The sequence below is a fragment of the Ambystoma mexicanum genome, chromosome 4q (assembly GCF_040938575.1).
Source record: "Ambystoma mexicanum isolate Mex_15411 chromosome 4q, UKY_AmexF1_1, whole genome shotgun sequence".
In the NCBI taxonomy this organism is placed as follows: Eukaryota; Metazoa; Chordata; class Amphibia; order Caudata; family Ambystomatidae; genus Ambystoma; species Ambystoma mexicanum.
This window is the reverse complement of record NC_090928.1, coordinates 1,141,167,697-1,141,194,910: the sequence shown is the minus strand read 5'-3', so window position 1 is coordinate 1,141,194,910 and position 27,214 is coordinate 1,141,167,697. Positions and strand designations below refer to the sequence as shown.

General features: G+C 44.5%; 1 protein-coding gene across 3 annotated transcripts in view; it reads left to right on the top strand.

Annotated features, from left to right (window-relative positions):
- The first annotated feature begins 4,504 nt into the window (after positions 1-4,504).
- BABAM2 (BRISC and BRCA1 A complex member 2) overlaps positions 4,505-27,214 on the top strand; it is a 1,270,030-nt gene continuing 1,247,320 nt past the window's right edge. For all 3 annotated transcript variants that reach the window (XM_069608726.1, XM_069608725.1, XM_069608724.1), the window contains exon 1: positions 4,505-4,638. The gene's annotated coding sequence lies outside the window, so the exon portion shown is untranslated. The remainder of the gene's footprint in view (positions 4,639-27,214) is intronic.

The window sequence follows — 27,214 nt, the reverse complement described above, 5'->3', positions numbered from 1 at the left end:
CTTATTTGGGCTTCAAACGGATCCTCATGACAGGGGCAAGGACATCAAGAGTGTTAAGAGATAGAGAGATGAAGGTTAGATAGGGCTGTGTCAGGGTGTGACACTGCCAAAAGGTGCAGAAGGATGAGTGAAAGTAGCGGAGAAAGCCACAACTGACACTCGCTTCATGGGTCGGATGATCGAGAAGGTAGGTTTTAGTGCTGGAGTCGGCTTGTCATGAGGGGTACATGTGTTTTTTTTAGTCTTACGATAGCACGCACATGCATGAAAGGGCACTGTACAGATTGTTTTCTTAGAGAGTAAGGAATAGCTAACCATGCAGTCTAACTTTAACTCCCTTTCTGACCACCCACCGCAAGCAGGTAAAATGCATACAAGTAGAAGCAGTGCTGTTTATATTTTCAGTGGCACAGATTGTACCATCACCTCTCAACGAGACTGCTATATATTCAGGCAAAGTAGCCAAATTTATCAGCGGAACTGCTATAGGCGTGTCATGTCACAAAGCTAATTATTCACAGCAGGGCCGATTGCATCATGCCCCCATTTCTTAGCAGGACTGCTGTTTTGGGACAGTACCTGCATTTCTTAACAGAGCTGCTGTAAGGACACAGAACCAACATGTGTTGTAATTTTCTGCAGAGAGTTTAAAGTACTGAGCAAGAACAGTGTGAGCTCTTACCACCATCCCCGAGCTGGTGTGATGCACACGGGCGGACAGTGAGAGAAGATGGAATTGCTGTCATATGCTTCAATCCCTCCTACTCGGTCTTGCGCTTTTTAGAACTTCCACCTCTCCCTTGTCTGATTTACAGAGTCCCACTGGAAAAAACCTAGCACATTTCAAAGCCTCAAGAAATCACTTGACTCGTGAAGGATAGTCCACAGGCTTAGTATTCTGATCCTGGTGTTCCACCTTGATGGTCGTGCAGCTATAGAATACCTCCGTCCCCAAGTATCGCTCGAGCAGATAAAGTATACTGCCCTAGCAATCTTTGAGGCCACAGGTGATGAGTGGCGTCGTCTGTTGGATACCGGGAACACCGGAAGGACCCCTGAGTGCTGTAAGGCAAAGGTTAGAATCAGATATGCTTTGATCTATAATGGCAGTGTAAGCAATCAAGAATAACCAACACAGCTTACCCAGGGGATGATGGAAAAGGTGGGAAACCTGGATAGACAACGAGGGAAGACCAACAGCAGGCTGGAAAGTACTGCAGTTCCTCCAACTCACACCTGAAGCCAGAACGTGATAGTCAAGAGTTTGTAGTTCAAAAGTTCGCCAAAACAGAAGGATAATCCAGAGCAGAAACCCAAGTTCAGACGTAGGTCAAGAGTTCCAGTGATCCAGAAGAATACGCCAAAGCCAAAGGGTGATCCAATAACAAGTCCAATAACGTTCCGTGGTCAAGATCCAGAAAAGAAGCAAGATGAACGAGGAGTAAAGCCGAACAGGTCTCTGGTTGAAACAGCTGTGAAGCACTGAGTGTTTCTCCTCGGTTCCTTTTAAAGGAAGTCATAATCACATGACTGATCACATGACGTACAGGAGCGTCACGTGAGGTTGGACGCCATCCATGATTGGTTATCAAAAGTGGACGCCAGCGTCGGCTACAGACGATCCCGTGATAGTCACGTGATCGCTCCCGTACGCGGGAGCTAGAGCCGGCGACCACGGTGCCGTCGGGCATGGATGAAGCGCCAGGGCAGACGCCAACATGGAAATGGGCGGAAAGAGGTGGTACTGCCCCTCTGTACATCCCGCCTGCCGTGTCTTCCCCGTTGGTGTGGGTGTTGGGTATGGGAACGGATGTTGCCGGGTAAATGTCGGGAGGACGTGACACTTAGCCAGTTTTGTCAGGCAAGCCTCACAATGAATGCCAGTGCCCTAGCTCCATGTGCCGTTCAGATTCAACAGCCTGTTGGGAAAGGTAGTTCAGTGGGTCAATAACCCAGCTGCAGAGAAAGATAGGCGAGTTAATGTGGCTGTATCAGAGGTATGGGTTTAAGCCGAAGGTAACATTCAATTTTAATAGAACTGATTTAGCTTTCGACTTATGTGAATCAAATTAAAATTGTGTTCGAAACATTAGTGACAAAGACTTGTAGGTGCGTACTATCCAGCTTAATATTCACTATACATGGACACCAAAACTTCCATGTATAATGAATATTAAGCTGGGTAGTATGCACGTACAAAGTTCTTTGTCACTAATGTTTTCGAACACAGTTTTAATTTGACGCACATATTGGATAGTTGTCAGACACCTTTTACTCTCTTGCCAGGCACCTTTTACCCTCTTGCAAAGGAAGAAACTCATTTTGACTGTCTTGAAATTGGATTTACTCTCCAGTTCTTAATATCGGGAGTAAAATATTCTCATGCCACAATCCTATCTGAAGCATTGTCTTCAACGATTCTCTGTGCGCAGAAACACAACAGCTAATCTAATAAGGAGCTTTTGTAAAGTAAAAGCAAATTCATTGTGATTGTTCATCTAAGCCCAAAGCGCCCTGTGCTACCAGAACCAGGAATCAAAGAGCGCATTCATCAGGGCATTTCAACCATCCCCCAGCCTGAGGCTATACCTGGCGGTGTGTGCAGCCCACGCCGTACCACACAGCGACTCAAATAGTCTACATGAAACTGCAATGTTCTTCGGCAGACAAATATTGAGTATCGCCGGGCCTGTGCGACTCTTTCCTTCACAGTAAAGCACTAGAATGATACTCACTGAAGGTGCGGTCACGCATATGAATCGTACACATAGCAACGTCATACACAAGGGCACCGCAAACAAGTGGATATTGGACCACTTTAAAAAGTAAAAAAGCAACCAGGGATTTTGCAAAGTTTTGTTTAGTACATCAAGCTTCCGCTGTTCAAGCCCGCATGTGCACCGTCCTCTAGGACTGGGGAGGGCTCAAGTGCTCTTCCAAACTAGCAATCAAAATATATATGTTAACATATAACGTTGACAGCAACATGCCTTTTTTTTATTTAAAAAAAAAAACACACATGCTCTTTATAACTAGTCACCCTACAGTATGGCTAGTTTTATGGCAAAATATCTAACTGTTGTCATCTTCCTAGCAAGACTGGGTAGGCGTCTACATTTTCACTGTATACATGAACATGCAGGTATCTAGTCAGTGAGACAACACAGAGAAATGAAGGAACTCTGTCCTATACAGACAGAAAGACAACTGAAGAAACGACAAGGGGCGTAATCCAGAAAGACATCTTGTAGTACAGACAGACTCTGGCCAGTACAGTTCAATCCACTGCCTGGCAGCACTGAGCAATAAAGTTAGGCACATCTCCCTGCAATGTTCAAGCCAGAATCCCTTACCTCATAAATGCAGTAAAGTTACAGAAATCATGGCAAGGGAACTTGCCATAGCCGCCCCCTGCCCCCACCAACCCGCCGTTGCGGCCACTGCTCTTCTTCCAGATACTCCGGCTGCCACTGCACTCGCCCCCCCCCCTCCGTTGGCGGTATATATGTATATCACTCCCAGCGCAGGAGGGCTCGGCAGCCCCAGAGGCATCCAAGCCCGCGTGAACCTGTGCAGCAGAGCAGAGAAAGAAGCAAGCATGTGCAAAAAAATGGAATCGACATGGGGTTTCATTGCCAACTGGGCGAGCTCATTGTTGTTCAAACAGTGAAAGTCGTGTTGCAAAGATATGGGCATACCTGCCAAACCTCCGGTTATAGCCCAACCGTCCCAACGTCTCCACCCACGCCCCCAATCATTAGACCACAGTACCTTAAATGGCCTCCACAGACCACGCAATTAACACCCAAGATGTGCATGTGATGTTTACAAACAAGCTATACCGTAACACCAATATATTAGTGGTCAAGGGATTCCGTTCAGCGCCTATACAGCTAGACCAAATCGCGTGTGTGCCTCCTTCCTTCAAAGCAATCCCAGGAAATGACGAACGCAGCATTTAAAAGGGAGCAGCGCAATTTAAACCGCACAACTAAAAAAGACGAATCGAGTCTTCACCCTGACAACAGAGTAACGGTGCTAATAGACCGCAGTGGACCATTTCTTTCCCAAGATGAAGACCACTGAGATGATGGTAGCTTTTATTGGAGCAAGAAACTTACATATTCGTGATGCAGCACTAACCTTGCATGACTGCCATTTCATGTGTGCCACTATCAACAGTCCTGGCTATACAGACAATACTTTACATACCAGGATGGTGGGAAATTAATATACAGGTTCAGGGCGCTGTTTAGTAAATGACGCTGGTCGTGCCTGGCACATCATTCTCTGACCTAGCGCTCTACCTCGGCATCTCTACCTCCATTTCCTAATCGTTTTATGTTGGGGATACTAGTACTTACCCGCGGGAAAAAAAGCAAACAAAATCAAAATAGGCAGAACTAACCCTCTGCAACCGACTATACCTGCCAGTACATAGCATGATTATCTTCATAAGCACGTAGACGTCCTACGTAAAAAAAACGTCCTTACGCCATGACGCCTTAAAGGCATTTCAGATAGTGTCGGCAAACTTTTAAACAACCGGGGACTTTAAATGCATGTCCAATTGATAATGAAAGCAACATAAGGGCTCTCTTTACCAAAATCTCCTTTTCAGTTTCCAAGTAGTATTAGGTGAGTGCGTGCGAGCCAGCTCTTGTAATGAATTTTATATGAATTTATTTTAGCATTCATCAACTCATTTCATTCTTACCCTTTGGTTGTTATGTTGGTAAGAGCAGCCCTTTTGCAAACTCTGGAAACGCACGTTTAGGCAAGAGGCTGCAGCTGAAGCTATAACTCGTTGTATTGTACTCCTCGCATGTTGAAATTAAAAAAGTGTAAGTAGGTGACTTTCCAAACACATAGCTCTCAACCTTTTTCGATGCAAATGCGGGTGAAATCGCCCGATTTTGTGTTTGGCGGGTGAGAGGCCCATTGAAATGAATGGGCGTGCACGAGGCTTGGCGGGTGACTCACCTGTTTACAAGGCGGGTGACACCCGCCAAAAGCGGGTGAGTTGAGGGCTATGCCAAACATCTGGTTTTAAAATTCCATATGGCAGCCTGTTGTTGGTATTTACAGTCACTGCTCTGAAGCTCATTTATTGTACAGTTCATGCTCGCAGGTGCAGAAATTGCTGTGCAGCTACTACACAGACAGTGGTCTGGTGTAAGTGATTATTTATATATACATAATTTACGGTGTCCGATGAAAGGGTCGAATACATTGTTTCGAAATACAATAGTTTTGAAACAAAAGGACTAAAAACAAAAAAGTCGAATGCCCTTTTTTAAATGTATTTATTTTTTTTGGCTTTCGTATAGAAAAAAAATGTTTTTTAGGGTAAAAACAGGGTTTGGGGGGGGACACCCAAACAAAAGTGCATTTGACTTATGTTTTCGGTCCTTTTGGTTCAAAACTATCGCATTCAAAGCAATTTCATTCATCCCTTTCACCCTGATTCGACCTGTTGAAAGTGGCCGTGTAGTTATAAAAAGTATATGGGGCACTCTAAATTTTTGTGCAAATTTTGTTGATTTTTGGTCTAGGTGGGGAGACTTATAGGGGAGGTCCCAAAACGTGCTTCTTTCCCATAGACTGAATGAGGGAAAACTTTGCGCACGCCTACAGGTCAAACCGCTGGACGGATTTTCACCAAATTTGCGGCAGGGGCAGGGGCTTGGTCTCAAAAGCGTGCTTTTGTAAATTTGGTGACAATCGTTAAAACGACTAAAAAGTAGGTCTAAAAAAATGTGTGATATCTATGTCCGCTCCGCGAACAAGATACCAATTGGCTAAGGGGCTGTCGTCATGACCGCGGACACGTGACGTCTCCGCCGATTGGCTACAGTGAGCCGTGATGTGCATCAGATTGTTTGGATGCGCCCAACATCTTGGATTCGCCGACAGCGCGGCGGCGACCCGAGGCGAAATGCTGTTTAGGAAACTGTTTGGTGTGAGAGTGCTTGGGGAGGTTCAGAGACTAAGAGATGGGTGAAATACTGTATTTGTTTAGGCGGCAGGTGTTAATGATGTATTCATATGCCTGCCTTGTCTTGTGTGCGCAGGCAACTTGAAACTGCTCTAAGGCCACTTGTGGTGTTAGCGAATATTAAAATTGAGTAAATGTCGTAGTTACATTTTTTGTTTCTTTGGGTGTGCTATTGATTTATACGGCACTATGGGTGTGATATGCTGCTGTGGTTGTGGCCAGGGCCTAGAGTCTTGGGTGCAGTTATAAGTCATCATGGGTTTTATATATGATATGATATGGTATTTGTAACGCGCCTATACACGAGTGTTTCAAGGCGCGACGAGGCAGGGAGGGGGGGAAACAAGGTGAAGACAGACAAACGATCCTACTAGGCCAGGTGTCATTCAGATCGCGCAAGTGCAGAGGTAAGGGGAAAAGGAGAAGTGCAGGGGGAGGAGGTGGGGGGGAAAGTGCAATACAAGGTAAGTAGCGTAATAAAATAATAAATAATAAATAAAAGGGCCAGCTGGTGGCAAGTGCGAGGTAAGTGCAGAGCAAGTGCTGGGAAGGGGGCTGTAGGGATGCAGTGACAGTCCCGCAGTGCAGGGGGAGCCAGGGAGGCAGTGCAAGTGGAGAGTGGCTGGGCCCTGGGCCGAGGTCACAGAGTGGCCCAGATGCAGGTTAAGTGCAGACTTCGGAGGGGAGTTAAGCAGGTTTAGCAGGGGAGAGGGAGAGAGAAGGCAGAAGCGAAGAGGAAGGTTTTGAGGTGCTTCCGGAACCGGAGATGGTTCTCCTCAAGTTTCAGGGAAGCAGGAAGGCTGTTCCAGAGGGAGGCCCCTGCTGCGGAGAGAGATCTGCCCCCAGCTCGTTGCTTCGAGAAGCGGCTGACCATGAGGGAGTTGGAGACGGATGAGCGAAGGGCTCGTGAAGGCAGATATTTAGGAAGAGAGAGTTGAAGGTATTGTGGCCCCAGGCCCCAGAAGGCCTTGTGGACAATGCAGAGGGTTTTGAACTTAATCCTCGCAGCCACTGGGAGCCAGTGAAGAGATTTCAGTCCTGGAGAGATACGGTCCCTGGGCTTGAGGCCAAGGACAAGTCTCGCAGTTCTGTTCTGGATAAGTTGCAGAGGGCGGAGAGTGGAGGCAGGCAGATTAAGATAGAGGCTATTACAGTAGTCCAGCCTTGAGAGAACCAGGGCTCGGGAGACAGTGAGCTTCTGGGGGAAGGAGAGGAAGGGAAGAATACCTCTGAGGAGGTGCAGTTGGTAATGTGACTTCTTAGAGACGTCGGAAATATGAGGAGAGAAGGAGAGTGTGGAGTCGAAGATGACCCCGAGGTTTTTAGCTTTGCAGGTAGTGGCAGGAAGGGGGCCAAGGGAGGCCGGCCAGAGAGCTGCAGGAAAGGAGGGAGTGGGTGTGCCGATGAGTAGAATCTCAGTCTTACTGGCGTTAAGGCAGAGGTCATTGGCGGCACACCATTCCTGGATAGCAGACAGACAGTCGGAGATGAGGGAAGGAGAGGAGGAGGCCGAGGGTAGCCTGAAAATGAGCTGGGTATCGTCCGCATAGCACTGAAAGTGGGGGCAGAGAGCGGCGATGCGGTGGGCAAGGAGTGCCAGATACTGATTGAAAAGCCAGGGAGAGAGGTTGGATCCCTGGGGGACACCACAGGTGGAGAAAAAGATGTCAGAGAGGAAGGAGCCCATTTGGACCTGGGAGGGTCGACCAGAAAGGAAAGAGGTCAGCCATGCCAGAGCCTGACCAGTGATACCCAGAGACTAAGAGATGGGTGAAATATAGTGTGGTGGTTGTGGGCAGGACGTAAAGTTTTGGGTGCATGGGTGCATGGCTGCAGGACATAGACCCAAGAGTGTAGACCCTGCCCACAACCACTGCAGCATATGACATTCATACATCACACCCATACAATCGATTAAGTATCTGGTAGGTCTGGGCAGGGCCTAGAGTCCTGCGTGCAAATAGTGTACATGCTACAGTTAAAATGTTTTATTTTATGGGTGTGCTAATGATTTATAAGCCATCATGGGTGTAATATGCTGCAGTGGTTGTGGCCAGGGTCTAGAGTCTTGGGTGCATGGCCGTAGGCCATACTCCCAAGACTCTAGGCCCTGGCCACAACCACCGCAGCATATGACAGCAATAGATACCAGTAGTATCGCATATCGATCAGTTGGTTGTGGGGAGGGCCTACAGTCTTGGGTCCATGGCCAAAGGCCATGCATCCAAGACCAAGTTTATACGTAGTGAAGTTTTAAGCCACAATCTGTGTGATATGCTGCAGTGGTTGTGGGCAGGACCTAGAGTCTTGGGTGCATGGCCAAAGACTGAAGTTATAAGCACTGAGGTTATAAGTCAGCATGGGTGTGCTGTGGTGCAGTGGTTGTGTGCACAACCTAGAGTCTTAGGTGCATGGTCGCAGACCATGCACCCAAGACCACAGTTATAAGCAGTAAAGTTATAAGCCACCATGGTTTTGATATGCTGCGCTGGTTGTGGGTAGGACCTACAGTCTTGGTTGCTTGGCCGCAGGGTGTAGGTGGTAGGTTATACATCGAAGACTCTAGGCCCTGCCTACAGACACTGCACCATATTACTGCCATATATCAGACGTATAGATTCCAATATGTATGACATGTGTGAAATTATATTTACTGTGTACTTTGTTGAGATTCCATATATTTGTTACATGACTTTAGTACATGACGGAAATATCCTTTTTTAATTTCTGTGATAAAAGAAAAGAGCATGTTAGTGTTTGTATTTTATAAAGACTTATTACATTGTACAATAGACATGTTAGCTTTTTTTTAACCCTCACATTTTCTTTACAAACCAGTGTACTGTGCATTTTGCTCAGTTTCTGTTTGTTTTTCAAATCCTTTGGTCTGGGAGAAAAAAATCCTTGTCGGATTAAAAAAACCCTTTCATTGCATGCTACAAACTATTTCTTTGTTTCCTTTGAGTGATTACTTGTTGTTTCCAATTAATGTTATGTATGTTGGCTTGTTGCAGATTTTTTAAACAGTTAGATACCTGTTTGCATATTCTAACTGCTTATAGTCTTTCACCTGAACTTTTTGTTAATGGTGAAGTACACATTAGTTATTAAATTTTGGCTTTAAGAAGATTAAATATGCATTTGTAAGATTAGCTGGCAATCTCTGCTTTAGATTAATGGTACTATCATTACATTCAAACCACCCACATTTCTTTTTAATATATGCAGGGTAGTGACCTGCATTGGTTGCGGCTCCTGCGTGGTAGATTATACCTATTGTTGTAAAGGTTTTCTTACCAAGTGACACTTGACCGTGTGTGAATCCAGCCAGCTTGCAGTTGTTTTTGGTACCATCTGCATTGTACCGTAGAAGCATAAGTATTATGTAGTTACTATGTGTTTGTATCAGTAAGGTGGAACGATTATCTGAATTGCACATAGTACATAATCTGCCATGGTTTGCATTCTATAGAAGTTGCTGAAATGGAAGGGATTCACAATTAGGTATGGATACATACACCAACCGCTCATTTGGTATTTGTTCCTGTGTCACATTGTTACAGAGAGTGCATGTATGTTTCCACATGTATGAAATCTGAAAGATTTCATTTATAGGTATGTTTTTGTTTTCCAGTACTTGTAGTAAGTACATTAGAAATTCTTGTGGATCTTCTTGTGAGTTTATAGTGAATCTCGGCATTCCAGCACAGTAGTCCAATTCTTGTCTTATCCGTGAACACTATACGTGTTGTCAGGATTGTGTGTTGCGTTTATATGAAGGACTAACATTTGCAAACACAATTGGTCTGTACTGTGTAAGTAAATATTGTTAACAATTGGTGGCAATTTCATTTGAAAATTTGAATGGACCAGCTAGTTCTATCTCTGAGGGATTTTTTCGGAGTTTCTGTTCTTTCTTTGCAGAAGTACCTGATTTACTTTTCCTAATAGATTCTACTTTGCTTGTGGTAATTGAAGTTTTACTTTCTTTTGTTTTCTTTGAAGGATTTGCCATCAGATTCTGTTGCATTTCTGTTTGAATTACTTTTCTTTTACACCGTTTTCCTTTTTCTGGAACAGGTTATGATTTCAGATGGGGGGTGTACAGTGAACTCAGTCTATTGTATTCTAAAATGCAAGGAATATCAGCGTTGAGTTTACTTGCATCAAAGTTGATTAGAAATAGACTGTCAAGTGTACGTAAGGGTTATAGTGCTACGTAGCTCATGCCTTCTTTAAAGACTGTGTTTCCTACATCTATCGATGCTTTGTCTAGGATAAGACCTTGGGATTTATGAATGGTGATTGCATATGCAAGAGTTAAAGAAAATTGTTCTCTATGTACATACATGTCTTTGAAGAGAAGGAATCGCAGTTGAGCGCCCTATCCTTTTCACTTCTGAAAGTTTGTCAAAGCAAATATTGACAAACTGAATGTTGTCACGTGGGTATGTTTGAAAGCCAACAACTGTACCCAGTGCCCCATTAACTAGCCCTTGCTCCACGTCAAGGTTACGTTTAAGGATAATTTTAATATTTTCTCCAACCCAGCTGTGTTGGAGATTGAATTTTCTGAGGTATTTAGTCTTATTGTGGCTTGCTCACACATCGGTAGTGTTATACCATGTACGTCTAGTTTGTCTGTGGAGCAAATTTCCATTATTGGTTGCATTTCTTTTTTTTAACATTGTTTCATTGAATTTGAAACAGCTTGCAAGAGTTGGCATTAAGGCCATACAATTGACATTTGTGTGCGCTAATTGTTCCATAACATCAGTAGCACATGCGTTATCGCCATAAAGTGCATGAATGTGCCAGTTTTTCAATATTGCTTGTGCTTCTTGAGATAGTACACCAACTCTAATACTTTTTAAAATGTTGGCATAAGTGATATCTGCAGATTGACGCATATTTTCTGTTAATTCTCTGTATTGGAAATGTCGCCAAAAGTTCAAATTTCCTATGCTGCCAACAGTTCTACGGCAGAGTTTGTGTCCTAAGGTTTTAACAATAGGTTCACCTTTCACTGGTGTCAATTGTAGAAGATCTCCGAAAACGATAATGTGTTTCCCTGCAAAGAGTTAATCGTAGTTTGTTTTAAGTACTTCTTGCAATCAAAGCCAACATTAGGTTGGAGACCATGCTCACTTCATCTATTAGTAGCATTTTCATTTGTTTTTAATACTCTGCGTAGTTCCATTGCAGTTTCTGCAGAAAGTGTTAATAGTCTAATTTGTTTTGGTGTTCTACTGGAAGCAGCAGTAATCAGTGTAGAGTGACACCGCCTATGTTGTAGGCATCTAAACCTGTGGGGGCAGTTACAACAGCTGACAGTTTGTTGTTTGTCTATTTTTGAAGGAACTTGCTGATGATTTTGATTAAGAATGTTTTTCCTGACCCAGCTTCACCACTGACATATAGCAGTATAGGTTGGTAATTCTGGCAGGTACATTCTTTCTTTTCGTGTTGTACACCATGTGCAATTTCTTTTGTTACTACTTCAAAAATGGTGCGCTGATCTTTAAGTTTTGCTTGTAGTACAGTTAAGTCTTCTTCATACTGACACATGGTGTTTTCCAATTCTGTCATAGCTAATAGTTTTTGTGTTCCTTTTGTAAAACGTTCTGCGGCAACACACACACACACATGGTTTGGTACTTCAGCCGATGTACTTTTAGATTTTAGTATTTCTTTTTTCTATGTGTGTAATAGAAGGTTGTTATGTGCAGAATTGCTGCTAGTTTGTTCTGAAACAATTGCTTTTTGTAAGTGGCTTTTTCTTCCAAAATATTTTCTTTGGATACAGTCAATTTCTTCTTGTAGGTATTTGGGTGTACCATGTAGAAGAGTGTTATTTAAATTGGTGATTTCTAAAGCTGGACTTTTAGCATAGTATAGTTTATACACTAGATTTCTTACACTTGAATGATGTATTGCTATTCTTTTGATATCGTGGAAGGTGATTTTGCAAATAGGTCCTGAAATTCAGGCTAATGAATGTCCTTGTAGTCTTGTGTATTTGTGCACCGGAGAGATATCCATATTTTGCAGAACTTTCATTTTGATTTTGTCTTCACCTTTCACATAATGATTAAGAAACTGACGTAAAGATTTGAAAGATTTGTTAGGAATGGTACACATTGATATGCACGGCCATTTGTATACTGGACGGTCTGGTTCAGTCGGTTGGAGAGGTAATTCTGAGTTTTCAGGGGATACTTTTGTAAGCAGTGTTTCTTGTTCCATGATGGTGGTATTGATTTTATTTTTCACACCCTCGTCCACTGCTATGGATGGCAATTGTTTGCTTTTGTTTGTATGCTTCTTCATTAAAATATGGTTCTGTGGTTGGTGTGACTCCATTCACCTACACAAATATTTAAGAAGTTATTTTTGTTGACATTCCGTTTATTGAGAAGTTTCTTTTGTAGTTTAGTACTTAGTTTTGTTAGTGGTTTCATCCTGTTAGTGGTTTCATCCTATTCAACACTAAAATAAATCACTTCCTTTTGAGAAGGAATGCACTCTCTACGAGAGCTTGTAGGATTAATTTTCTACGGTAGGTTTTAAGGGTTGAGGATGATTTCGCTCCTCTTATTAGATTCTGAAGGACTCTGTGGTGAAACATTTTTGCTAAAATACTTTTTTTACTATGGGTTCTTGTTAGTATATCAGGATTCATAGGAGCATTGTTAGCAGTACTGGTGGTAGCTGATTTTTTTTTTTTTTTTTTTTTTAAAGCTTTTTTTTGTTTTGTGCCACTTTTCAATAGAGAAGGCAAAGTCTTGGTAGTTGAAGCTTCCTTTGTTTCGCTAAATGACTGTATTAGCTGTTTTGTTCCAACGTTCTCTACAAAATCTGCTAGAGATGGATGCTTACTTTGGACACTTTACTTTCATTTGCTCTATTTCTGCGTTCCTTTCTATTTACTTGCTTTTTGGTAGGCATTCTTTGGGGTCTGTTGCAAAAAAAAGAAGACACGGTTTGGTCTGTTATCCAATGTAGGTGTGCTGTGTGCATGCGTGCATGCGTTTGATGGGGAAGCTCTCTGTGGTGGTGTGTGAATGGGCATTGGGCAATTACAATGACTTGGGAAGGCTATTTTTCTGTTTGTATATTAGTACACTAGGCTTTAGATGAGAGTAGAAAGTGAGCGAGTGGTGAGGAGAAGCATTAATAGTGAACGTAATGGTATAAAATTAAAACAACTATTTGTTTTGTAGTATTAACATTCTAAGGCTTCTGTATGTTATTTGTGTTCCAAAAGAACAGAGATTTGTATGCCATTCTGCCTGTTATTTTTTGTTTAATAAATGGGGATTTGTGGGTAGAATGGTTCAGAAATCAATGTTTTTTTGGTGTGCAAATTGCATAAATAACCCCCACAGTCTCTTTGAGGAACAGTAAGAATATAAAGGTAGTAAAGTCTTATTTTTTTTTTTTGTTTTTTTTTTTTGGCGGAATGAACAGGTTTCTTTGGATATGTTTGCAGTGTAGATGCTGTTGATTTTCAGGAGAGTAGTCTTCACTGCAATAGTAAAAGGAAGAAGTTAGTAACTTTGTGTGTTTAAAGCAGTGATGTTAATGTACACATTAATTTAATTTTGCATCTTTCGTCGGAGTATTCACTTTTGATATCTCAACACAGTGCATGTGTGCATTTCATTTCACTATGTGCAGCCTTTATATGTTATTTGCAGTATGTTAGTTGAACCTGCTTCGGAAATTAGTAAAATTTTCAGTTCATGAAAATGGTTTATTTATTTATGTATTTATTTTAAGCCATTATCCATAGCAGAGAGGTTTGTAAGTGATAGGTCATTATAGTAGATGGGGGAAAAATGTGACTACTTTCATATTATAATTACGAATGCGAAAAATCGGGAGAACCTCCGAGGGAGATGTCATCACAGCAATCGGGAACGTTTTTTTTTCTCATATGATCGCATTGGAAGTTGCATTGATTTAGGCGGTAGACAGTAAAAAATTGTGACATTTTCTAATGGAAAATAGAGTTTTGCGCCTAAATCGGGAGAGTTGTTACGTCTGTATAGGTTATGTGGGAAACAGTAAGAAGTAGTGCGGTTTGTCAATGAAAAATCGGAAGTCTTCCACTTAAAGGGGGAGCGTTGGTATGTATTGGCTATGCAGAGTTAGTGGCATTCATTTGTTTAAATGAAATCATAAGGGTTGCACATGTTCTCTGAATAAAATATGCATACCTGTACTTTGTACTCATGCATGGAGCTGTAAGTAGAAATCCACGACACTTGCACAGTAATTTTTGAAGTAGGTGCTTTGCAATGATATGAGACTTGCGTTCAGAGTGATCAACAGTACATTTGAAGTGCGGAACTCTGATGACGGAGTTAGATGTAGAGATCTTGAATGTGATTGGTGGATGGTTGTGTGACTGCTTAGCTGTGACCAATGAGGGAATTGGTTTGCGAGTGATGTGGAAAGGGTAGAAGGACTGGCTAAGAGTTACGTGCCGCATGTAGACCGCGCTAGTCCGCGAGTAGGGCGTGGCACATATGGGGTTCTACAGGAAATCTAGCATGGAAAGGGGACTGTAGGCATCAGCCAATCAGATGTTCACATTGTTCATTTGTGTCGAAAGACGGTGCGTGTATTGAAGATGGCAGAGGTGGAGACAGTCAGGGTGTTGGTGCTCGGAGATATTTTTGTCCATGGTTTGCAGCACTATTCCGAAAGTAGGCCTGTGGCACACAATTTCGATGTCGGAGGAGTGGAGGTGATGTGGAGCGCTGTGACTGATTGCAATGTTGCGGCAATTCTCCAAGTTTGCAGAGAAAGGCGTAGGTGACCAGTCCCCATGTGGTAGTTTTGCACTACGATGCTTGCTATTTGGGCTACGTTGCTTCACCTACTTTGTTGGAAGATTTGGAACAGTTGGTGCAAGCAGTCATTAACATCTTTCCAACTGCAAAAGTAATTTTTTCTGGCTTACTCTCTAGAGGAAAATGGGACACAAGTTCTGTTTTTTTGTCCTGATCAAAGTATTGGGAGGTGTATCATCGATAGCTGCATGCATGCTTTCATGTTACGCTCTGGTATGTTTTTCTGCAGCCACGAGAACATTGTTTCCAGTAATGCGGCTTATTTTGAAGCAGATGGTGTTTTGTTATCTGTTTTGGGAAATGCCACATTCTTTTGGAATGTAAGGCTTGCTTTGGAGAAGGTTCTGTAATGATTGTAGGAGTAAAGTAAGAAGAAATAAAATCTAAAAAATATGAAATAACAGGTGTCTGTCAGGAATCTGCCCAAAAAACAAAAAAACAGCTCTTTTCAGAGCCCACCTTAAAGGGGAATACTATTTAAATGTACAGTTGTCACGCTCAGATCCTGCACGTGTCCGCGGACATGGCGGTAGTCTGCAGGCAGCGCGTTGTACCAACAGGGTTTCTGGGGTGGAGACGCATGCAAATGAGTGTGCGTAGCTAGGGGTTGGTCAGTAAAGTTCAGTGGGTGTGTTCTGAATGCAGAGATTTAGTGAGAACGTCTTTTTCCTGACAGGAGACCAGATAGCTATGGCTCTGTATGCTTGAAAACAGATTATCTGGATTTTGGGAGACTCATGGATACATTGGTTGAAGGTGCATGCAGAAAGTTGCGGTATATCTGCAGATCTTGGATTTTCTCATGTGGAAGTGCACTGGCATGGAGTGCGTGGAATGAATTGTCTAGACTTGCTACCTCTCTGTGCCACTTTACAGAATGAGTGTCATCCTGATATAATTATCATCCTGATATAATTATCATTCATTGTGGAGGAAACAGTTTAGGGCATGTCTCTGGAATTTCTTTGCAATTTGCAATGAAGGAAGGATTTGCGAAGGTCCTGGACATGTTTCCAAATTACCAAGTAGTTTTTTACCGTATTGCACAACGACAAATGTGGCTGCGTTCTTCTGCATTTGGTCTACAAATGGAGAAGGTAAGGCGCAATGTCAATAAGGCTGTTTGTGCCTTTCTAAGAGATGTTAGCATGTTCTCATTCCACAATGAAAACATTTCGTTTCGCAGCACTTTCATTTTCCGCAGAGATAGAGTCCATCTCACATATGCTGGCAATCAGATTTTTCCTCGAAATGTTCAAAATACATTGCGACCTTTTTTGGAATCATAGTCACCCATTTGGGAATCTGTTTCGAGTGCACAGTTTTGAAACCCACAAAACACCACCAAAAGGGTCTTTTCAGAGCCACCACTTACTCCCAGCGAAAAGTGCATTGGTTTTGCTCCGCTTGCACCCTGCATTTCTAGGCGTCCTACGACTGTCCGCTGACTTTTTGAAAAATGCGCGGGGGCCTACAACAAATCACTTGATGGTTCCTTTGTTAAAATGAGAAAGGCGGCTCTGAAAAGAGCCTTTTTTGTAATTTTTCTAGTTTTCCATTTTTTTATTTTTTAACACACGACACACTAGGAGAAGAGGGTGAAGGACGGTAAGGAAGGGACACCAACCACGTGGATAAGAAAGGGCAGGTGGAGAGAGAAAGATGTAGGGTGGGCTTTACTTAGGTAGGGAGCAGTTCTTCTGGTGCTCCGTGACTGTAGTCTCAAAACCACTTCGAAAATTCTCCCCCCTGCAGAGTCCTGCGTTGCAGTACATACACAATATTGTGACCCTCGAAAGGTAAGGGTCAACAGCATTGCGCATGGCCTGTGAGGCAGCTGGAGGGATGCGCTCTCCCACAGGAGTGTGTCTTGTGGTGAGAGGATCAAACACAGAGGATGCTGCGGAGGAACTCAACCTACTAGGTTCTTCACATGGTACCACCTTGCGAATGTCCGCACTGTGGAACGAGGTTAGGTGTCACTTCATGGTTGTCGTACCAAAGCTGTACGCACCAGGTCTCCCGTGACTCAGTACCAACTTGCACTGGTTACACCGGACCTGGTTTGCACATGCTTTTGGTACGTTTCCATAAACAGTAAACAACTGCCACACCCACGGCTCCCGGCGAGTGCTTGTAGTGCAGAGTTCTTCCACCTCATTCTCTTCTTCCTCGATCTCTACATCGTCATGCCTATTTCTGTCTGCAGGCCCTTGGGGAGGTGGTGGCGGTGGAGGATTTGGGGGTGGTGCTGAGGCTAATGAAGCACCAGCAGCCATGGATGCCCTTAGGATTGGTCGGCCAATGTTCGCTACAGCAGTAAAGGCAGCACAAATCAATCTGCAATAGCCAGAGGTACAATGAAGATGTGCTCGGGGGTGTGGACTTTTATAGGGGTGGAGGGGTGCGCCTCGTGACCATATGGAAAACGTTGCAAAAATTCTAAACAATACGTTGAAAGGTATGGTAATTGTATGGGACATGTGAAATGGTGATTTTATACTGTAAAATAATTTTCCATGTTTGTATAAGTTCTTTTCAAATGTTGCGGAAGCACACCAACTGCGCAAATTAGGCCAGATGCTCAGCGTGGGTGCGGTTACATGATGACGTCGTCAACACATCCGCGTAGGAAATGGCTGCCCGCTGGACACCAAATGCGCGCGGGTGTTCTAAAGACAGTGTTCGGGTCCTGAAACTAATTAAAAGTGCGACACAAGTGAGACAGACAGTTACGGACAGGCAACATGTTCGCAGTACTTATGGGTGTGGTGTGCATGTGCGTAGATGTTCTACTGACTGTACGGCTAGGTACAGTGTCTTTAGGACACCTCCATTTTGTTTGACTACGGACATGCCTGCCACTGCGCCTGTTCTAGGGACAGTTCAATTTTGGCTGCGGACGGTACGGATAGCTATAGTGTCCTTAGGACACTCCCATTTTGTTCATTTATAGACATCCCGGACACCTGGTGTGTTCTAAGAACATGTTTTATCTTAGTTGTGACCAGTACGGAGAGGTATAATATCCATAGGACACCTCCATTTTGTTCATTTATAGACAACTTGGACACCTGGTGCGTTGCAAGATTAGTTCCATGTTGGTTGCGAATGGTACGGGTAGGTGTATTGCCCTTAGAACATCCATATTATATTGATTACGGCCAGCCCGAAAAGGGGCGCTGTCCGCGGACATTTTAACTCTTTTAAAAAAAAAAAAATGTTTTGATCACTACAACTACCATTTAAAAAAAAAAAAAAAAAAATTGTTCAATAAAGACGCATACATCAATCAAGAGAAATACTGGGGGAAGCAGATACTGAAACGAATATAGAGGAATTAGGGTTTAACACTGGCTGGTTATGAGGGGATGAAGGGATGGATGTTTCGTCAAAACGTTTGTTCCTCTTGAGAGTTTGGGGATGGTTCACTAGGAAATTGAGAAGGGGGGCAGTGACATCGTACTTTTCCTCTCACGTATTCCTCCACAAATTGCCTTAACCTGTTAAAATTCTCATTTAGTATGTCCATTTTCTCTTCTATCCATTTCAGGCTGTCTTGCTCTGTGTCCTTTGGTGGACTTTCTTCTTTTTTTACCTGGTCTGTTAAAAATAAATATATATATATATATATATATGTTAAATGCCCATAAAATACTGACTATTCATTTCCTTATGCAGAGAAGGTGTCCCATTATTATCGCTATCTTCCGACATTTCCCCATGCGGAAAATTGTCCTCCAGCCACTCCAAAGTACTGCGCATTTCTGTGTCAAAACAGAAATCCATTATTTTTTCTGCACCTCATACAAAAAAGTACATACACATATAAGAAAAATGAAGCACACTTACTATTTTCTTGTCATTTGTTTTCGTTGTACTGTGTGCGTCCACTGTCGCTCCTGGCTGCACAGTTTCTGTGAGGTACTTACGTTGGAGGCATATCTTTTTTTGTTTTGGTATAATCCATTTCATTCTACCTGGTAATTAAATGCACGGTTAATGTTTGGGACTTGTAGGTTCAATTGTTTACTTATTAGTACTTATAATGTGTTTGTGTTCTTTTTTAAACTTGTGCATTTCTTATATGGCACAATAGTACAATTTCAAATACCCCCTCACTGTTTGGGTAGTGTTGATATTGTTCGCGCCCGTCCGCAGACAGGCGCTCAGTCCGTGCATTTAAATATCATTAGCGAGGAGGTTCAGTATCTTCTTTGTTACATGTATATAAAGTAAGGGAATTATAGTACATATCTTAAAAAAATCACATGATGAAAGTGTATATTCAGTAAAAAAACTTTAACGTGATGTTATGGTTAAGTTGCCCTACTAAAAACCCGTAAAATTCACAAAAAAAACCTTAAGGGGACGTTATGGTGAAGTTCTGCTACTAAAAACCTGTGACCTTCACCAAAAACAACTTTCTAAATGTGTCATTATGGTTCGAAGTAAAACAGAAAAAACCCTGAAATTCACCAGTTATGGTAGGCTAAGCAACCATAACTGGCTGCATTGATGACGTCACTGATGACATCACATGTCTGGCTCACTCGTTTTTCCTTCACTGATATATTTGGGGCAGTAACAGGCAGGAACTAAAAAGTCACTATACTATAGCACAAAGTACTATGGTGACAGAACAGATTACATTACATGTGTAGCTCATTCTTTTTTTGTTCACTGACATATGTAAGCCAGGTGGCTTTCTTCACTGTCAGTCAGGAGTTTAAGAAGGTAAAAGTTCTATATTTGTAGTCCTTACCCTTCTTATTTGTTCTTATTTGTTCTAACAATACTTTACTGAAGTTACGGTTACATCATATCATACATGTGCATAGAAGAAGAAATCCAGAAAGGAATGTTGTCTGTTCATGAAGTTAATTAGTTCGGATATGAACATTTTCTAATAAAACTCCACTTTTTGGTGCATGCTTTCTTCCCTGTATGTGGTTATATTTGTATGCATAGTGCTCTCTATATGTTTTTGTGAGCAATAGTGCAATTATGCAGTAAAGGAAGCATACGTAGATACTTATGTTTCACAGTATGTAAACATTTCTAAAGGTAGCATTTATCAATGTGGTATGCAACATGGGAAGATTACAAATATTGCACCTCTGTAGTGCATGCTGCAGACAATGCCCACATGTCTTCATGAGTTTGTTCATGTACTGAAAAAACAGAGTAATGGAATTGTTTTTTTTCATCAATGCATTGCTTAATGAACTACATGGCATATCTTAGTTCTTCAATCATCTCTGATACTTTTCTGCCAATGATATAATTACAATTTCTTGTGGAGCCTCTGCATGAACTAAATTTACATGTGATGTCATCAATGACATTTGTGATGTCATCTTTGATGTCCTGGGTGTTAGCAGTGCACAGTGGTGCGGCCAGTTATGGTTGCTTAGCCTACCATAACTGGCGAATTTCAGGGGTTTTTGGTTTTACTTCGAACCATAATGGCACATTTAGAAAGTTGTTTGTTTTTGGTGAAGGTCGCAGGTTTTTAGTAGCACAACTTAACCATAATGTCCCCTTAACAAAGTTTGTTTTTTAGTGAATATATATATATATATATATATATATATATATATATATATATATATATATATATATATATATATATTCCCATTCTAGCTTGGCTGCACCTTATGCATCTGTACAGCTCGGGCCTATGACCAAAGACCACGCAAAGCTGTGTATGGTTACAACCTTCCTTTATTTCCCTCTCCCTCATATTGGCTTCTCCCGGCAGTGTTGCCAACTCCTCAGTGAGGAAAGTAGCTATTGGCTGCCCTAAAAGTCACCAGAAGTAGCTAAATGACATTACCTCCACGTCCACTCTTCCTCGTCCCAGTACTTACGTCATGAGGCCCCTGCCTCCGACACAGGACCTTCTTCTATTTCTTTAAATCCCTATAACTCCTCCCCCACATCCAAGTCACTCAGTTGAATTTTTCCTGCCTCTGGCAGGTTGGACTTTTTCTTCCCGGTGCGGGGCACTGGAGAGCACCGATTGCTGGCCCCCTGGGAGGGGACTGTGTGGCGGGGCCTTCGGCTCCCTCGGGTGCAGCGCTGCTCCTGGGTCCCCTGCGGGGCTTGGGGTCCCAGTTGCGCGGGATTGCCTCGCTCGATTCTTTGCTGGGCTCTGTCCCGCAGCGTGGGCATTGTGCCCTGGGTCCTGCACGGCCCGGCTAAGGTAAGGAGAAGGGAGGGGGCTCTGTTTTTTCCCCCTCTCCTGCTGGTATGGCCATCTTGGCGTCCCATTCATGCCGGCTCCTTGGTGTGCCTTACGGAGGCTGGTGCCTCGCCCGGTTGTGTTTTGCGATGTTGTAGGCCGGCGCAAGGACATCACAGCCTGGGTCCTGCAGGGCCCGGGATGCGCTAAGGAGTTGGGGGCTTTGTGAATGTTTGTGTCCTGATTCTACTGCCGTTGGGGCCATGCAACGGCATGACTCCTGTTGGATGCGGCGTTGCCTAGAGGATTGTTTGGTTTTTCCCTCTTGGTTGGTGCCTTCTGCAGGGGTACCCATTAGCTCAACAGGGCGTTTTTCTTGTGCTCTGTGTACACATCTTTATTGGCTGCATCTTTGAAGACGCTCTGACTGAGAAGTGGGGACGTTAAGAAATGATGGCAAGCACTGTGTAGTATCGGCTGGCCTTCCCTTTGTTGTGAGGCCTCTCTGCTTCTTGTCGTGGGGTGACCGTGGCAGAGAGTCTTTGAAAGTGCGGGGGCTCTGTTCTGTCGCAGGCATGTCACATACCACCCGCTCCTCAGACACACCCAGCCGAGAATGCACCGGATGTTAGCTGCATTCTCTGCGTGCAGCCTGTGAAAACGGCGCAGATTTGGACACGTCTGCAAGCACCATCTTACGGTCAGAAGGGTAGCAGCCTGGCATAGTCTACACTTTGGGGGTTTGAGTCTCAGCGGGGCTGACTCAGCTCTTCATCCTTCCAAGGCCGACGCATTGAGGAGAACCATTTAAAACATGGGGCTACTTGATGCAGGGCTCAAGCCACCTCTGTCATGTGCTGTGTATACAGGTGGTGAGTTAATGGTGTGTTTGGGTCTGTGCTAGCCACAGGCTCAGGGTCCTTGTCCTGTCCTCTTCCTCTGAACTGCGCTGGACGGACGAAGGAGATGAATTTTCTTTTCCCTTGTCCGGCATGGAATTTTATAAACTAATGCTTCATGGAAGTAACGGCCATGCGGGGGGTTCCCAGTGTCTCTTCTTTTAGGCCCTAGGTCCTCCGGTGCCGATGTGTTGCTTTCACACCTCCTCTGACGCATGGAAGTAATATGGCAGATGGTGGCACATGTCTGTGCTTAAAGGGGTTCTTGGAGCCCCTGGTGCCGGTGGAGGGGGGCTGTCCCTTCAGTGAGTTTTCCAGTATAGGCATACCCCAGGTATGGGGGTTGCCTTTGGTGTATGCTATCCGGGATGGATTGCATAGCCCCGCTTTGTGACAGTACTCTGCCCATTGACTCCTTCCAGGTGGCTCCTCAGTCGGCGGAAGGGGCCATGGTCTGCTGGACTACTGGGCTGTCCTGTATCTTCCTTTTGATAGGTCAGATCTTTTTGTGGGCTGACAAGCATGCTGTTATATTGCGGCGCAGGCCTGCTTCAACACTGGTGCAAGTGCAATGACTGGTGGTTTTCCCTGGCTCCTCGTCTCTATCTTTTCAGAGGTTTATGGGACCGGTGGGGTTCGGCTCCTTCCGGAAGGGGGTATCAGTTGCTGTTCCTGTCCAACCTACCTGGGCGATTGGTTGGTCGAGGAGTCCTGTCGGTAGGCTATCCTGCCTCGTCTCCCTTTAGTCTGCCATGCATTGCGGGAATGGGGTTTGCTAGTGAACTAGCGGAAGTCTCAGCTGGATCCTTCTCAGGATCTAGTTTTCATTGGGACACTGGTTTGCACCGGGACGGAGAGAGTGTTCCTATCCCTAGGGAGGGTCCGTCGCTTGCTGGCTGTTCTGGGCAGGGTTCTCAGAAGGCAGTATGTCTCGGCTCGCCTGTTGCTGAAGTTGCGGGGCACGTGGCGTCTTGCGTGTTTTCTAGTTCCTTGGGCCCTTCTTCAGTTATGTCCCCTGGTGTCTTATACTCTCTCCCACTGGCTCCTGACGTCTCAGCTTTCGAAGCTTTGATTTCAGTGTCCCCAGCGAGTGCGAGTCTCCCAGCTATGGTGGCGGGGGGGTTTCAAATCTACAGGGTGAGGTGTCCATGGTCCTTCCTCCTGTGGCCTCTTGCTACAGACGCCAGCAAAATGGGTTGGGGGGGGGCTACATTGGGGGTCCTCTCAGCTCAAGGGTTGTGAGATCTGCGGAGAACCGTCGATAATCCAATTGGCGAGAGTTGTGCCATTCTCCAAGCTCTGGTGTACTTCGAGGAGTTGCTGGATGGTCGGGCGGTTTTGGTCCGAACCGACAATACAACGGCCTTGGCGTATGTCAACCGCAAAAGGGGTTCCGGCCGCTCCTTGAATGCTCTGACAGCGCTGATAGGCACCTGGGGCCTCACGTACCAGGGCGGTGGACAATGTTCAAGTGGATCTTCTCAGACGCCAGTTTCACTCCTGTGCGGAACTGGTGCTGTCGGCCCAGGCCTTTGCGGTGACCTGTCAGATTAGGGTCCCCTGTTCTAGACCTGTTTGCATCCCCGGCCTCAGCAGAAGTTCCCCTCTTCTGCTCTCGGTTTTCAGGCTGATGGGATTGAGGAGTAGACGCCCTCTTTGTACAGTGGCCTTGGGGTTTCCTTTATGCTTTTCCGCCTATTCTCCTTCTGCCCCAGGTGGTTCGGCGCATCAGTGTCCAGGGTGACACTGTTGTTGTTAACTCCGTTCTGGTCCCGCCGGAGTTGGTTCCCCGCTCTGTTGGAGCTTCGGTACTAGGAACCATGGCTGGTTCCGAGGTGGTCATGTCCCCTTCAAGGGGATCTGCGGTTGGAAGTCCGCCGGATGTAATGGGCAGTGTGGCTATTGCTCCGTCTAGGCTGATATCTCCGGGGTTCTCGGGTCCTGTAGTTGCGTCCATAATGGATGCTCTTAGACCCTCCACTCGGAAGGGGTTTGGCAGGCATTGGGACACATTTCCGAGACTGGTATGGGCGGTCTGGGATCCCTCCCCTGCGTTCTGGACTCTCCGCTATCCTTCAATTCCTCCAGGAGTGGTTTTGACAAGGGCCTGGTGGTTTTTCCAGGCTTCGCTCTCACTGGGCCTCCATTAAATTCCTTTTGGGGGACTCTGATGGTCACTTGGATGGGGAGGTGCTGGTGGGGAAGTTGCTCTGGGTTTTTCTTCTTCCCGTCCTTGTACTAATAAAGGGCTTCCCCCTTGGGATTTCCCTCTTGTCTTACGGTTCCTTCAAGGGCATCCTTTTGAGCCCATTTCCGAGATTGATATCAAGCATCTTAAACTGAAATCTGCTTTTCTTATTGCCATCACTTTTGCCCGTAGGCTTGGGGAGATTGGGGCTCGCTTATGTCACCCTCCTTTCCTGAGGGTGCTGCCGGATCCGCTGGTGCTGAGGTGTGGTCCGAAGTTTCTCCCTAAAGTTATCTCTCAGTTTTCACACCTCTCAGGATCTGGTTCTCCCTGACTTCTTTCATGATCCGAAAATGCCTGAGGAGGTGGCTTGGTATAACATTGATGTTCGGCGGGCCGTGTTGAAGTATTTGGCTACGTTTGCTCTTTTCCGCCAATCTGATAGTCTTCTGCTTGTGGTCCGGATGGGGCTGGGCGTAAGGCATCTGTGGTTTCCATTTTCCGGTGATTCCGTGTTGTGATCTCCATGGCCTATGTGGCTTCTGGCCGGCCTGTGCCTGTGCACGATCAGGGGCGGTCCACCAGGGGTTTGACGGCTTCCTGGGCCGATACAAGGAGGGTTTTCTCTGCAAGAGATTTGTATGGCTGCTGCCTGGGCTGGTCTAAGCACTTTCGTCAACCGCTATGGGTTGAGTTTCTCCCACTCGGGGGTTGGTTCCTCCGGTGTTGGAGTTTTTGTCTGTGTGGGGATGTGCATTAAGAGTTATTGTGGGTGTGTTTTGCTGCACTGTTTTTGGCTCTGTGTCTCATTGGGACCTTTTCCCCGTTGCTGCTTTGGTATACCTCATCAGGTAAGTACTGGGACGAGGAAGAGTAGACACGGAGGTAATGCTCTGATTACTTACCGGTAATCTTCATTACTCACAGTACTGGCAATCTCCTCACCCTTCCTGAGGGGAAGGTCCCATGCTCCGGCTTGGTAATATGAAACTGAGTGATGTGGATGTGGGGGAGGAGTTATAGGGATTTAAAGAAATGCAAGAAGGTCCTGTGTCATGAGGCAGGGGCCTCATGCGGTAAGTATTGTGATGAGGAAGAGTAGGACTAGGAATAATGAAGATTACCAATAAGTAATTAGAGCATCTTTGCATAATTGCCTACTCTTGCCCCCTACGATTTTCACTTTTACTGTGGCCCCTCTCCTTTTAACTATTTCATTTCGGTCCATCCCCTTAACCACACCCCTGTGTCTTCTTCTCTGCCTCCAAGCTACCTGCCGCACTGTCGACTTAACACCTTGGTGGAAGAACACTTGTTGCTGAAACGCATGCACTAATTGTTATCATTAACAGTTAACAACTCCCTTTTAGGTGCATAAATGATGCAAGTCTCCAAACCAATAGAAAAAAGTAGCTAGATTTCTCGCTAGCTGCTTTTTTAACAGAATGTTGCTAGGGGCAGTAATTTCTTGCTAAATATACTGAGAAAGTCGCCAAGTTGGTAACACTGTCTCCCGGGCTCTAGTAGCTCCTCTTCTTCCTCCCTTCTCCCTGTGCTGCCTCATTCTGTTCCTTAAGATTGTCCCTCCTTTAGGCAGTGCCTCTGCCATGACCATTCCACCTACAACATATATATAATTGTAGGGTGGTTAAGATGAGTTGGACTTACATAGTAACTCCTCAGAATTCTATTGTTAATAACTTTAGATTCGAGTAACGGATTTGACCGAAATATCGAAAGTGATTAGGAAATCATGGGCCACCCAGACTGCAAAGGCTCGTAAAGCTACGTTTAAAAATAAGCAAGTTATTAGTAAAATTAAAACTTTTTTTTTTCTCCAAGTTGCGGTCTACATTCATTTTCCCATCGAAAAACCAGACCAATTTTTGCCAAAGCGCACGGCCAAAACCAATGGATGGATTTGGACCAGGTCCAAAACAACTTGGGCACGAAATGTTGATCCATGCACGGTTTACGGTAATTCCGTGCAGTAGTATTTGACGTTGAAGGGGGTGCCCAATCTCAAAAATGGATAGCTACATCTCGGGGATTCACCCAAAATGAGGTGTTTTTAGAAATGAAACGGCCGCCATCTTGTTTTTCTCTTGATGTTAGAGATATTCAAGGTTAAAGCCGAGGTTATGGGTAAATGAAACTTAGAAAAAAGCCATTTGCATGTCAAAGATGCAAATACCATCAGGCTATAGGTGGTGGGTGGTGGCTAGAGGGCACTAAGTGAAATTTGCAGATTCGAGGGGGTGTAGGGACTGAGTTTGCAACGCAAAGCTTTCTGTAGCCTCGGCTATCGCCTCGAATAGCTGACATCTAAAAGCAAACTGTGTCACAGAAACAGCGTGTGTTGTGGGGCAAAAGGAGAGGGGCGGTGAGGAGGACATCTGGGGAGTGGTGGGAGCTGGCACAGATGAGGGGGTACTTGTGAGCGCCTGCGGGGGCAGGAAAGCATTTTCTTTCTGCCCATTTTGCCGATATTCAAAGCTATAAATGCTGCAGATAGCAAGGGTGTGTGTAGTTCCATAACCGCAGTTAGAGATTTTTTCTGATGGATCATTTTACATCTATACTGACATGGGTGAAAAATCATTCACCATGGCAGCCATCCAGGTCTCCCATCCATGCAGTAACCAGGAAAGACCCTGTTTAGCTTCAAAGTGAGGAAGGGGCCAGACCCATCAGGCCATGTTCCTGATAAATGAGCCACAGTTACAAGACCACACGGGTTGGCCCTTTGCTTGTTTTGTAGGTAAGTATGGTCAGTCCCACTTTGAAGCCAAGCAGGGTCAGTTGAGGTTACTGCAAAGATGGCTGACCAAATGTGCATCTGATTTTGTTATTTTTTTTTTTCTTTTCTTTTTCTTCTTTTTAAACCTTGCTTCTGTCAGTCCTTGAAGGTTTTGCAGCCAGAGACAATTGTTTTGCCTTTTGCTGAATTGCATTCTGCTATTTTTAGTCTGAGTCAATAATAAAAAAAAAAAGATATTGTTAGTGTGTTTCCCATATATGCAGTAACCGGGACCAACCCTGCTTAGCTTCAAAGCGAAGAAGGGACCAGCCCCCTCGTGC